The 13,430-nt window shown below is 36.8% G+C and overlaps 1 protein-coding gene across 1 annotated transcript in view; it reads right to left on the bottom strand.

The window, feature by feature from the left end:
- The window catches only part of PLEKHG1 (pleckstrin homology and RhoGEF domain containing G1), a 200,359-nt gene that overhangs the window by 149,317 nt on the left and 37,612 nt on the right, over nt 1-13,430 (bottom strand). The gene's annotated exons all lie outside the window — the stretch shown is intronic.

Raw genomic sequence — 13,430 nt, 5'->3', positions numbered from 1 at the left:
CAATTTCATGATCCACTGAAAGTATCACTGAGTAGCCCTGAGCACTGTGACTGATGGATAGAAAAGTCAGCTCTGGACCACAGACCCTTGATTTTTAAGCCACTAGGCATTCTAGTCGTAAGTCGGACAAAAGAACTTCTGGGACTTTATTGCCAGTAATGACAATCTGCAGTAAGAAAGTCATTGTTTTACCAGTTAACAAAACACTGAAGAACTCTGACACAAGCAAAGTAATCTTTACTCCATTAAAATACTATTTGTCTCTGGAATACCTTTGAGTACTCTGAGAATAATTCAGTTTATCAAATATTTATCTCTTATAAAGCATTATATTTTGCTAGTTAAAAGCAAGACTCTAACCCATTGTTGCACTTAAGCTTTTATTATAATCGTTTTATTTTACTGTTTGGTTAAAAAAAAAATGACATGGTATAAAATTGAAAGTATAAACTGCTCTTATCAGTAAAAAAAAATGATAACACTGTGCTTACCAGACAGAGTTTCTTCACATATTCCTACCACTTTAGCAAACATACAGTATGGAATTGAGCAGCTTAGTTCACCATTTCAGGAATTGACAAATAGCTTACAATGTGGTCAGAATATGATAAATTAAAGTACTTAGCAAAGAAAACAGAGTAAAATAATTGCCTGCATCTAACAAAAAAGCATATCCCCTTCCTTCCTTTCCCTTCTACTGTTCATTGTGGTTTTTCAAGTATCACCACCACAAAACTGAAATGAGATTTTAAATCTTAAAGAAAAAGAAGAAGTTTAAAAGGACAAACAGAACTTTTCTGGCCAATGAACAACATTTAAAATATCACCTAGAAGAAAGATGAACTCAATAATAACAGAAGGCCAATGGGAAGAAATGACAGCAACATGGGTCATGTTATAGTTTACTCTTTCTGACTCCATTTTTACTCTTTGTGTATGTTACTTTGCAGGATGCATTTTCTTTCATTTTTCATCCTTTGGTAACAATGTTCATCGTCATTTCTTACAAAATAGTTAAAAACTTTTTGAAAATAGTTTTTTTTCTATTTTCCCAAAAACTATAGTAGCCCTCTTATCTGCGACTTCACTTTCTATGGTTTTAATTAACTGAGGTCAGCTATGGTCCAAAAATAGTATAGTATTTTAACAGAGAGAGAGAGAGAGACCACATTCATATAATGTTTATTACAGTATATTGTTATCATTGTTTTATTATTGGTTTTTGTTAATCTCGTTTTGTGTCTAATTCGTAAATTAAACTTTATCATAGATATGTATGTATAGGAAAAAACAGTATATGTAGGTTTCAGTACTATTCATGGTTCCAGGCATCCACTGGAGAGCCTAGACCGTATCCCCTGCAGACAATGGGGGGCTACTCTACTTGAAAATAGAAAAAAATTGGCCTACAGAGTGTACTTATGCAAAAATACCTAACAAACCTAAATTATGAATGTATTAACCTTTTAACATATGTTTCATACTAAAGTGGCAAAAAGATGAAAATAGCTCACTCTTACAGTTGAAGCCTTTCCAATGTCTTCACCCATAGACTCTTAACATCAGTCTTCACCTAGAGTAGAAATACAAACAATAAATTGCTTTTTACTTAAATGTTACTTTTTCAGAATTATTTTAAGGCTATTAATAATTTTAAGTGGCTTAAAGGGAAGACTGGATGCAAAAAGGCCAGAATTTTCCCAGGAAAAGGCCACATCTATGCTACTGGAATATAATAGACCTATAGCAATAATCGTAAAAATTTAATTAAAAAACAAAGACTCACAGGATGTGGTGTTAGAAAGTTACTGACGTCCAGTCATCCCTGATTTTCCCTTTCCCTTGAAATACTCAGAAAATTTAAAAGGAAACTTGAATTTTCAATAGCTCTGAAAACAAAGGAGTTCAATGACTTGCCAGAAGCCAGGAAGAATTTCCCTTAACAGAGGAGAGAAACTCCCCAGGCAGTGATGGAAGGAGGGTTCATAATCTCAGCCAGTCTCAACCACAGCTTCCCCAGCTCCAAAAAAAAAGTTCTCCCTGGGACGGGGATAACTTCCTTAGGCCATGGCCACTCTACCTGAGCTCCTCTCCAGCACTGTGCGGTTTGTAATTCCGCTCACTTTCCATCTTTGCAAGGTAGTTGAGGGAGGCAGAGCTCATGGGGGTGATGCCACTATTTTCGGGGAAAAAAAAAGAACTACAGAAATGTCAATGTTTGGAGAGTTCTAAAAGAAAAACAAATGTGCCTAGAATTTATCAGCTGAGTATCTTCAAAAAAAAAAAAAAAAAATTACTCAAAAATATTCCAGTTGACTGAGGGATGAATCAAAATAAAAACCTAAGAGTGAAAAAATAGTTACACATTAGTACTGGTGGTGAGCATTGAAAGCAGGACCAGAGTATTCTAACTATTATTATAAAAACAGTCCAAATAGAGTTTAAACATTCAAAAATTGTGAAAAAATATCTAATAAAAAACTTTACTGTAGTAACTAGTCCCACTTAAGTCTGAAATCTTAGCTCATGTTATCAAAAATGGGGAAATGAGTAAGGGTAGATAGCAAAAATGAGCTGATTTTATTCTGTATTTGGGGAGAAGAAACAAAATCTAATAGTTTTATTTGTGACACCAGTAACTGCTTTTTTTAATTGAAGAGAAACAAAGAAATGAACTAAATATTTAACCTCAGTTAAATTTGACAACAGCAATAAATATGATATAGGAAAAGCAGAAATAAAAATAAAAGCAGGAATGTGTGATTTAGATATTTAAAAAGCAATAGATGGTTCATTGCAAGATGAAATACTTCACAGATTTCTAGTCTTAAAATCTAACATGAAACTATAATTATTAGAGGAATATATCATAGTAATGGAAAAGATTAAAAAATCAAGGCCAAGTGTGGTGGCTCACACATATAATCCTAGCACTTTGGGAGACTGAGATTGGAGGGTGGCTTGAGGCCAGGAGTTCAAGACTAGACTGGGCAATACAGTGAAACCCTGTGTTTACAAAAAAATTAAAAAAAAAAAAAAAAAAGTAGCCAGACATGGTGGTAAGTGCCTGTAGTCTCAGATACTTGAGAGGCTCACTTGGGAGAGAGGTGGGAGGATTGCTTGAGCCCAGAAGTTTGAGGCTGCAGTGAGCTATGATCATGCCACTGCACTCCAACCTAGGCAATAGAGCAAGGCCCTATTTCTAAAAAAAAAAAAAAAAAAAAAAAAAAATCAAGAATACTATGTAAAAATATCCTTGTGAATAAATTGGAGCATCTCAATGGAAACAGTTTTCCATTTCCAAATTGTCAAAACTGAAGTGAAAATACAGAAGCTGAAAAACAAATACATATGGTTTACTTGAAAGATTAGATAATTCCCAAACTACATAAGATGATTTCAGGCTAGAGAAAAATGACGCTCCCAGTTTGTTTGATGAAGCTAACACAAGCCTGATAACCAAACCTGACCAAGGCACAAAGAGAATAAGAGGCCTGGTTGACTTGGATAAGATGTAAGAATCCTAAATAAAGTACCCAGAAAACTCCATTTCTAGTATATGGTGTGTCAATATGAATAGGATTTATTTTATAAATACTATATAAATAGATCCATTATGCCCTACCAATAGCTCACAAAGGATCAACACATATTCTTATCTTCAAAGTTGCCAACATAGCATGTGATAAATTCAGCACCTATCTATGGTAATCTCTCGGTAACCTAGAAAGAGAAGGATAATTTACCATGATTTTTAAAAGGATCTTAAATCAACAGACAATATTTTTATTAAAAGTTAGGAATAAAATAAAAGATGCTCACTAATGCAATAGTGAAAGGAAATGAACAGACCAAATTACCATCACCAGCAGGTGACAAGGTTGAATGCCTAGAAAACTCAAGAGAAATATCTTTTTTAACACCTATCAGAGATAGTAAAGGTACCATAAGATGATGTGAAACACGAAGGTTTTTGTTCAGTGGCAGCAATGACCAATCACAAACAAATGAAAATATATAGTACTCAGAAAAATTATGCACAAAGAAGCCATACAGAAGACATCTAAAGAAGTCTTTAGGACAATGCTTTTCTCATGAGAAATGAGGAAAAGTACAAATGTACTTTCTAAAAAAAGAAAAAAACACCATCTAGTCAGGAAATTCAATATGAGGTAAACCAATGAATTTATATTTTTGGTGGTTTATGAGAACAGCAAGACGGCTTTTAAAATCAGCAATGCTTATTTATAGGTGCATATTGAGAATCTCAGAGCTTGCTCTATAAATTCAAGACAGGACTTAAAAAAAAAACACATTAAGAATATTTTAGTATCTGGCCTTAAGTGCAAAATCCACTAATATATTGTACCCAGGGCATTAAATACAAATAGAATTTTATGTAAATACAAACCAAAACCTCATTACATTTCTGAAGGTTGGAGAAATGTTATAAATAGCCACTGCTGTTGTATTTGTGAAAAGAAAACGCTGATTACACTTCCCTGAATCATGATGAAACAGGTCACATTTCATTGCTTTTGGCCGAAGAACAATGCTAAACTTATAGTCAGGACTATGAGCAAGGTGATGTTTAAAATAAGTTACATAGGCAAAACGTAACTAAATGTGGGTTTGAGTACAAAAATAAATAAAATGTCAGGGTTGGTTTTGTAAAAAGGAGACAAGTCCAACATATACCATGTCCTTTTAGCTACAGTGTCTAAAATAAGCTCACCTTTAATTTTAGACAACAGTCAGAGTGAGGAGAGACTCAAAGCTGTGAGTCCCGGACAATAACTATGGGATCAAGTCCAGTTATTCCAGAATGAATGTTAACAACAACTCCCCACAAAAGGGACTAACTTTGTTTTATATATGTAGGATAAAATAAAAGGCCTTTATTCTTTGTGATTAGGGAAAAGCAGCTTTTAGTGGTCTGAGTTGTTAGCCGCAGTTTAAACAAGTAATGATTTAAAGTCCTTTCTGATAATAGCACTTCTATTAATACTTAGGGTAATGACTATGCAAAGACCCAAAGCATAAACATTTTCTCTACCCTATCAATTATTTGATATAAGGAGACTCACACACTTGTTCATGAGCACAAAATACATCTTTATTTCTTGAGTAAAACACATGAACTTCATAAAATAAACAAAGTGAGGATGGAACTCTATAGAAGGGGCCATCAGAAATTATAGAACTTCAGATCAGGGTATAATATTTATCATGTCAAAAAGGGCAAATCTACCAGTGCTCCTTTCATAGCTTCTAGAAAGAATTCTTTAAATCAGTAACATGGATAGTCGAGTGGACAAACACAAGGTGAGCATTTTTGAGGGGACATAACGTTTCGTCACATGAATCCCCAGCATCTCGACTGGATTGGAGTCTAGCTGCCGGCCCCACCTGCCGCCTTGGAGCACGTTCCACACCTGCCCACTCCGATCTGGGAGTGCTGCTGGTGACTTGTGGTTCTAGGTCTACTGCAACATAAAAACCCCTTTCTGGCTTCTACCTGCCCTTCTTTGAGCTATTTCATATCATTCATAGACCACAAGCAAGTAACAATGGCTTGTGTAATATAAATTGGCCTCTACTAAGTGGGCGGAATAATATCATCTGTTGTTTTAGAAGCCTGACATCCGTCTACTCTCCTTCTGGCATCCATACCAGCATTTTCCTCTCCCTTGCCCCACTCCCAGCCCATGTGCTCTGAATGACATTAATTAGGTTAGCCATTCATCATGTTTCATCCCACTAATTACTGTGATTAGTTCACGGATAGGCACATGGCCCAAGCCAGACCAATCAGGGCCAACGAGACCTAATTTATGGTGTTTTATTAAGAAGGAAACAGACCCTTTCCTGCTCCTATTAGATATGAACAAGAGAGGAGTTAGGGCTAGCGCTGCTGCAGCCATCCTGCAAACATGTGGGGCCTGAGAATGAGCTAACGTGGAAGAACCCCGTTCTGATAAATTATGTGTGCTTTTGAACTATAAAATGGGCTTGCATGCATACACCAATGTGACTTGCTTCCTCCCATTCAGTATTATGTTTATGAGATTCCTCCATGTTGTTCTGCTAACTATGTAGTTCAATGTTTGCACTGATGCATACTGTTTTATTGGATAACTTGTAGTATATTTACATGCTCTAGCAATTGGACCTTTAGACTGTATCTAGTTGTTTTGTTTTTTTTTTATTACAAGCAATCTTGTACAGGTCTCTTATGATCATGTGCAGGAGATTTTACATTGTAGTTACCTGAATTGAAAGTGCTGGGCTGGTCATCACACATGTGTTGAACTTTACTGGTAATGCTGAATTTCTTCAAGAGTAACTGTACCAATTTACACTCCGCCCGTAGCAAATGAGTGTTCCTTTTGCTTCATATTAGGCCAACATGTGATCCTATAAAATTTTAAATACAGCTATTTTGATGGGTGTGAAATGGTATTATTGTGGTCTAAATTTTCATTTTCATATGGAGGTTGAGCATATTTTCCTAGATGTGTTGGCCTCTGATGCTTCCTTCTCTGTGAAGGAAGTTCACGCATTCTGTCCATTTTTCTATTATCTTTTTCTTATGAATTTGTTGGAGCTATTTAAATATTCTTCAATATATAAATCCATATGTTTATTATGGATTATGATTTCTGTTCAGTTTCTCAACAGACAGAAACTCTTAAATATGGTGCATTTGAATTTTTCATTCATGTAGGTGATTATTTAAATGCCTCAGAATTGGTATTTATTTATCTATTTAGCAAATATTTATAATCTATTATGTACAGACACCCATTTCTACTCTCACAGACCTCCAAAGCCTCTATAGCTTTCCTTGAAAACTCAAGTCCACTTTAATTTCCAATCTGGTATCTCTAAATGACTATTTCTTCTTTTGAAAGAAATCCAATGCGTCTCAACAACTTAGGGGAAAAAATAAATAAAAGCCTAGAATTTGGAAGTGGAAACCATGGAGAAGCGGTACAAATCTTTCTATGGCTAATATTTCTTGGTCCCCTAACCAGCACATATACTAGTTTTGCCCATAATTTGATTCAATGATGCAGTGAATCCCTGGTGTGTGCCACTAGGCAGACACCAGGAGTCACAGAGTGAATAAATCACAGCATCTCCAAGTAGTATCCGCATTACAAAATGGATATCTTCTTGGAAACACTACATACATCAAGCAGTTTTTGGGATTGTTTTCCTTGGTGTTTTGACAGATACAATAGGAAAAAATTGTCAAAATGAAGGTTCTACCTACTCAATCCAGATATTATATGTCAGGTTTGTCATGCTGCATATAAGTAAAATTTATGAAATCAGTTGAGCTTTTAAGACAAGTTCACTTTCTAGTTTGTATCAATACCTTGGTTCCACAGGATCACACACCAATACTAGGTAGGATCAATTAAAGTTTTCAATACATTAAGATGTGTTACAATGATACCAGATACTTCAGAGATCTGGGCTAGATTTCATAGTAAATTGGCTGAAGCTTTTAAAAACGGAAACCAAAAGCAGACAGACAACAATAACTCTATGCCAAATTTTGATGGTCAAGACCTTGATTTTTCCATTTCCTTTTTTTTTTTTTTTTTTTAAGAGACTAACAGTTGGCATAATTTCTTGGCAAAAGATAATTAATTCTAAGCACTTAATTAGTGATTAGGAGTTCCAGTGGGTGACCTGTTCCTCATATTCCCCTGTACGTCTCACTGTTTTTCATACTCACAGCAAAGGTAGCCTCTGAATTAGGAAAGCTGGCCAGATAAAATGGGATTCCAACACCATTTTCCTTAATTTTTCAATGTTGGAGGCGATGTTGGGCAAAAGGGTGAAATAGGGAAGGTTTCCTGAATGAATGGTTACATTTAAGTACAGCCACTATTGCAGATGCTGTTAACAGGCACTATGGTTACAAAGAAAAATACTGCGCCTCTGTCTAAGACATCAGGTTCTTGAAGGGATACATACCAGGAAGCAGATTGGATTGGAGATACAAGTGCTGTATAATTTTAATACAGGCATCAACACTTTCCTATCACCCCAGCAACCTGTGCTACTCCTAAAGTGCCCTGAATACACCCAACATTCAAGCACTGACAGTTTACCAGTGTAGGTGCCAAGGATCCAACAGTGATTAGGACAGACACAGGCCTTACCCTTATGGGAACTTGACCCAATAGGACAGCCAGCACAGATTTAGCTAGAGACAATGCCCAGAGGCTACTGTAGTTATACACTGTGCTTTTGAGAACATAAAAAAAAAAAAAAAAATCCAACTCTAATATTAAAATCTGGGGCTTGGTAACACATCCAGGGAGGAATATTATGGGTAAGGCAAGACTTTCCAAAGATCCTCAAGTCCAGAGGTAAATAAGGAGAAGGAAGTTGATTATGAAAGTTAGTAAGGTTTTGGCAGATTCTACACCTAATAAAATGGAAGAAGCCACAGAAATTGATAAACATTTTCTAATAAGCAGAAAAGTTTTATAAGTATCACCTTTTATAGAGTTGAAGAGCTTCTTTCAGTCTAGGCCAATAACTTTGAGCAATTCAGAATGTGTTAACAAGCAGTGAAAATGAATGATGTTAATTAACATAGTGAAATTCCCTTAAAATGAACAGAATTCAGATGACTATGGTTTTAAAAGTTAGACTGTCTCATAAGTAAAATGGATTTGGTAAAGGGAAACAAAGAATACCAGATTTCTTATGATAGTTATTTAATGAACTAATATTTTTTGGAGACAGCTTTAAAATCTGAATTTGTATTCACCTATTTATTTAATGGTGAAGTACAGTTTTGTTTTTTTTTTTAACCAAGCTACTTTTTATTCAAGCAACGTATGGAAATAAAAACCTATTACATCACTTGAAAATGTTATATTTAGAAGGGTAATTTCCTTTCACTTTTTTTTAACCTTTCCACATCAGTCAAGAAAAACAGGCTTTGACATATCAGTTTTTTAAAAAACCAACTACCAAATATATCACGGAATTCTTATTTAACATCCATCTTGAGGATATTTCAATGAGTTTTCAGGTTCAGGGAAAAAAAGGAAATGTGGATATGAAGGGCTGACTTCCAACAAAACATTTTACAGTTCCTACCAAACAGTGATTTATTCATTCCACAGGTCCCTCAGCAGTACAGCACTTCCTGGAAACCTCTGGTTTTGCTAATGTGGACTGTTTTTACTTCTAAAAAGAGAGGAACTGTTAAAATTGAATAATGTAGCCCATGAGGAAAATAAGAGGGTGACAATTGACATATACAAGAAAACCTTGTCATTTTCAGTCTGCTCTTGAGAAAACTATTTTTACTTTCACTAAACTTTCCATTAGCATACCTAATGTGTCCTTACATAGTTTTGCTGGTCTTAAAATGGTTCTAAACTTAATATGAGTTCACGGAGCCTGAACTTCACAGATCATCCTTTCTGCATAATGCTTTTGGTTTCCTTCACACAAAGCCATTAGGGTTTTCTTCACTCTATTTGCCAGTTTAGACCATATTAAACATGGTTGATTTATTTCAGACTAAATTTTATTTAGAATACGTAGAAGTGGTTTCTAGTTTCTAACTCCATGGGCAGAGTGATATTTCTTAAGATTCTGTTGATGTGCATGTTTAGCCCAGATACTTGGGTATGTAAAAGGTCAAAGAGCTCATGATAGCCCAGGCATTTGTTCGTGTGATAGTAGAGTTAACCCCGGATTAAAAGGCAGAACTCTCACGGTGTAGAGTAAGCAAGAGAACACAAGTTTCACGATGAAATTGAAATTTAGTACCTACCAAAAACCTGGAATATAGTATCTGCCACCATAAAATTAGTTAACATTTTGCTTTCTGATCTAAATGCCCAGGAACTATAGGTATTTATTTAGCATCTGTCTCCCCCATTAGATGACAGGAGATCACATGCACCACAGCGCTGGGCTGAGTGGCATGAGGTCATGGCTGACTTCAGGGAGAGCAGTTTTATGAAACTGTCAGGGCTAACGCGTCCATGGTTCAGGATGACGAACGAAACACCATGTGTCTTAGACAATGCCCGAAAGGAGGGACGGAGAAAGAGCTAGTGCGGGTGGGTTTCTAAGCAGGGTTTCACACGGGGGAGAGTGCAGGTGGTAGATAAATGTTGCCAGGCCAGATCTTTTAGAGAAGAAGAGATTGAAAATACTGGAAAAGGAAGAATAATCAAAAGTATCCCTGAAAAGACAGGAGGGAGTAGGACATAGGACCCAGGGCCCGGGACCCAGTGTTAAATGCGATGGGGACAGCTTTGCTGTTGTAACAAAGGGCAGGAAGATGGTGGTTATTAGCAGACTGATGGCAGGCCATGGCCCAGGGTCTTCTCAAGTGAGTTCTATGTTCTCTGGGAAGTGAGAGGCAAGATCATCTTCTGAATATGTTGGGCAAGAATGTGTATTTGGGCAGATTAGAATTAAGTCATTTTGAAGAATCCGTCACGAGCTGACTAGAAAAAAAGAGTAAGTCTGTCAATATCTCACTCTGTGCCATCAACCACCAGGTGACAGAGCGCACAGGTCCGGGCATGTGCTTAGCAGAGAGCAGGTAGGACCAGACGGGCAGCCCTACAGGAAAGCTTTGGCTTTGGGACTGCAAGACTTGGGCCCAAGGCCAAGCCTTGCCTGCTGTTGATGAGTTGTCTGACTTGGAGGAGTCACTCTGCTTCTTTAGGCCTTAGGGTTTTGCCATTTATAAAATGACAGAGTTGCATAAGAACCTCCAAGGTCCCTTCTAGCTCTAAAAGGGCTAAGTCTTCATAAAATAACCAGCAAATTAGTCTAAAGGCAGCACAACTGACACAGAATAAAAATCCCTAGTGGACAGGAGCCACCTTTGCTGCCTTGGCCCCTGGCTCCATTACTTTCTGGCCCAGATTACACAATGACCTCCCCTCTAGTCTGCCTCCAATTCTACATCCATCCTGCTCCTGCCATGGACACGACACATGCGATCATATGGCATCTTTACTTCAATCCTTCAAAAGGTCCCCATCACTATGTGAATGAACCCAGACTCCCCAGCCCAGCCCAGGAAGCCCTTTGTCACTGGTTCCTGCCCACCTGCCCACCTCACTCACCATCTCACTAACTGCAAAATTGTTTTCCAAAAGAAAAAAAAGTAGAGAAAGATAGGATTTCCTCTATTAAAGCAAAAATAAAATAAGGATTATTTTAATCTCCTAAACACACCCATTCTCTACTCTACTGGTATATATATTGTCATTTGCTATTTTTAGACATTGTGCTCAGAGATTTGGGCCAAGCAGTTCTCAGCAGCGATAGTAAGAATTTTGCAGCGGAGTTAAAATATACTAAACTGAATTCCTTTCACTTTTTAAGGTGAGTACAATATAAGTTAAGCATTCCCCAAAGAAATGGGCTTTCCAGAGGAAGTGAAAACAGAACATAAATAACATTCCCCATTCATTAAAAGAATGGTATTCAATGATGTTTACACATGTGGTTCTCACTCTTTAAACTTAAGTCTAAATATATTTTTAAAGCCGTAAGTAAAGTAGTAATTTACTGAAGCCAAACCACAAAGAAATTTCAGGAATGCATACAGGTTCTATTCCCTGCTATATAAAGAGACTTCTAATCGCTTCTATTTCAGTCATCTATTGACTAACTCTTACCTAGAAGAATTTTGGAACATAAAATAATTTGAGAAATTAAGTTTCAATCCAATTAAGTTTCTAGGTAAGAGTTAGAAATGTAAGCTTCCAACCACTGAACAGCCATTCTTGCACAAGAGGTACCGGACAAGGGAGCCTCTGCCTGGCCACCGGGACTCCCCATCCTCTCCCTCCCACACCTGGGAATTTTCTTGTCCTCTTTATACCTTGATTTGCCTTCATTTCAGGAATGCGACTCCAGCAGGGGTGACCCTCAGCAAGAGGGGGATGGGCAATGAGAAGAAAGGTTCACGCAAGGGTCAATGAATGTTAGGAGAAAGGGGAGACGGCTTCTGGCTGAGGGGGTGCCCCAGAACCCCCTGCACAGATGGGATGGAAGGAGGACAATCAGAAGTTGGGAGAAGAAAGGAAACACATTCAAAAACAGTAAGAGAGTGCAGGAAGGTAGAATAGCCTAAATGGTTCCAAGGAACCATAAGACAGCTAACTTAGCTGAAGCTGGGTTTTGGTGGAAAACAGAAGTACATTCTATCTAAAAATTAATAAATTAGTGTTTCTGATGCTGGAAAAGAAAAATTCTAAGCACTCCCAGGATCATCTGTGAAGACAAGCACCTTCTTAAGGGCCAGAACAATATCCATAGATATTCACACTCCTTTCATGGCAAGAATAACAAGAATGAGAAAGTTCTCAGACTGTTAAACAAATAAGTGCCAAAACAGAAAACTCACTGGACTAAATAATAGAATGTATATATGGCTAAAGATATTCAATTGGCTGAAAAATTTAAGCTAAGAAAATTTCTAGAACATACAGCAAAAAACAAAGAGAAGGAAAATATGACAGCCATGGAGAATCAATTCCAAGAGGTCGAAATTCATCTTCTGGAATTCTAGGTGAAGATACATTAGTATTAGTGGGGGAAAAATATCCTGAGCTAGAAGAGACTTCAGATCATAAAGGTCAAAAAAAAAAAAAAGCCAAGTGAAAAAAAAATCATGGTGAAATTTCAGAACTAAGGATAAAGCAAAAATTCCTACATGCTTCAAAAAGGTAGACAAATATGCACACATACACGCAATCAACTAGGTTATAAGTCTAACAGCAGACTTATTGGCAACACTAAATTATAGGTATCAGAGGTGAGATGCCTTCAAAGTTGAGAAACAATAATTTTGAATCTAGGCTGAAATTATTAATCAAGTATAAAGGCAAAATCAGACATTTTCAAACATACAATAACTGAGCTTACATCCATGCATGTTTCATATAAAAAGGTACTCATGGGGAATAGCCTACCAAAGGAAAAAAGGAATCTAAGGAAGAGGACAACAGGAAATGCAAAAAAACAGAAGTCGAATATAACCCCAAACCTTCATGTCTATAAAGAAATGAAACTGCTAGGAAAATCTTCAAGTGGCAAAATTCAGTGATCCAGGATGGTAGTTCTTTCTCTGTGAGTCTAATTATGTTACTTGGCTCCGCAGTGAATAATATTTGCATATTGGCTTTAAATTTTTAGAAACCACCCATAGACAAAAAAAAAAAAGACAGCTATAGTCATATTGTAACAATAAGAATTATAAATGCATTAAACTGTGACACTGTAAAAATTATAGTCTAGCAAACTGGGAGTCATAGGTAGGGTGACTGACCATCCTGGGACCAAGGGGGTTCCCAGGTGTGCGGCTTTCAGTGCCCAAATTAGGAAAGTCCTGCGTTAACCAGGACTAGCTTGTC

Source organism: Eulemur rufifrons, chromosome 15, assembly GCF_041146395.1.
Source record: "Eulemur rufifrons isolate Redbay chromosome 15, OSU_ERuf_1, whole genome shotgun sequence".
NCBI classification, from domain to species: domain Eukaryota; kingdom Metazoa; phylum Chordata; class Mammalia; order Primates; family Lemuridae; genus Eulemur; species Eulemur rufifrons.
The sequence above is the reverse complement of the archived record's forward strand: the minus strand, read 5'-3'. Positions and strand labels throughout refer to the sequence as shown.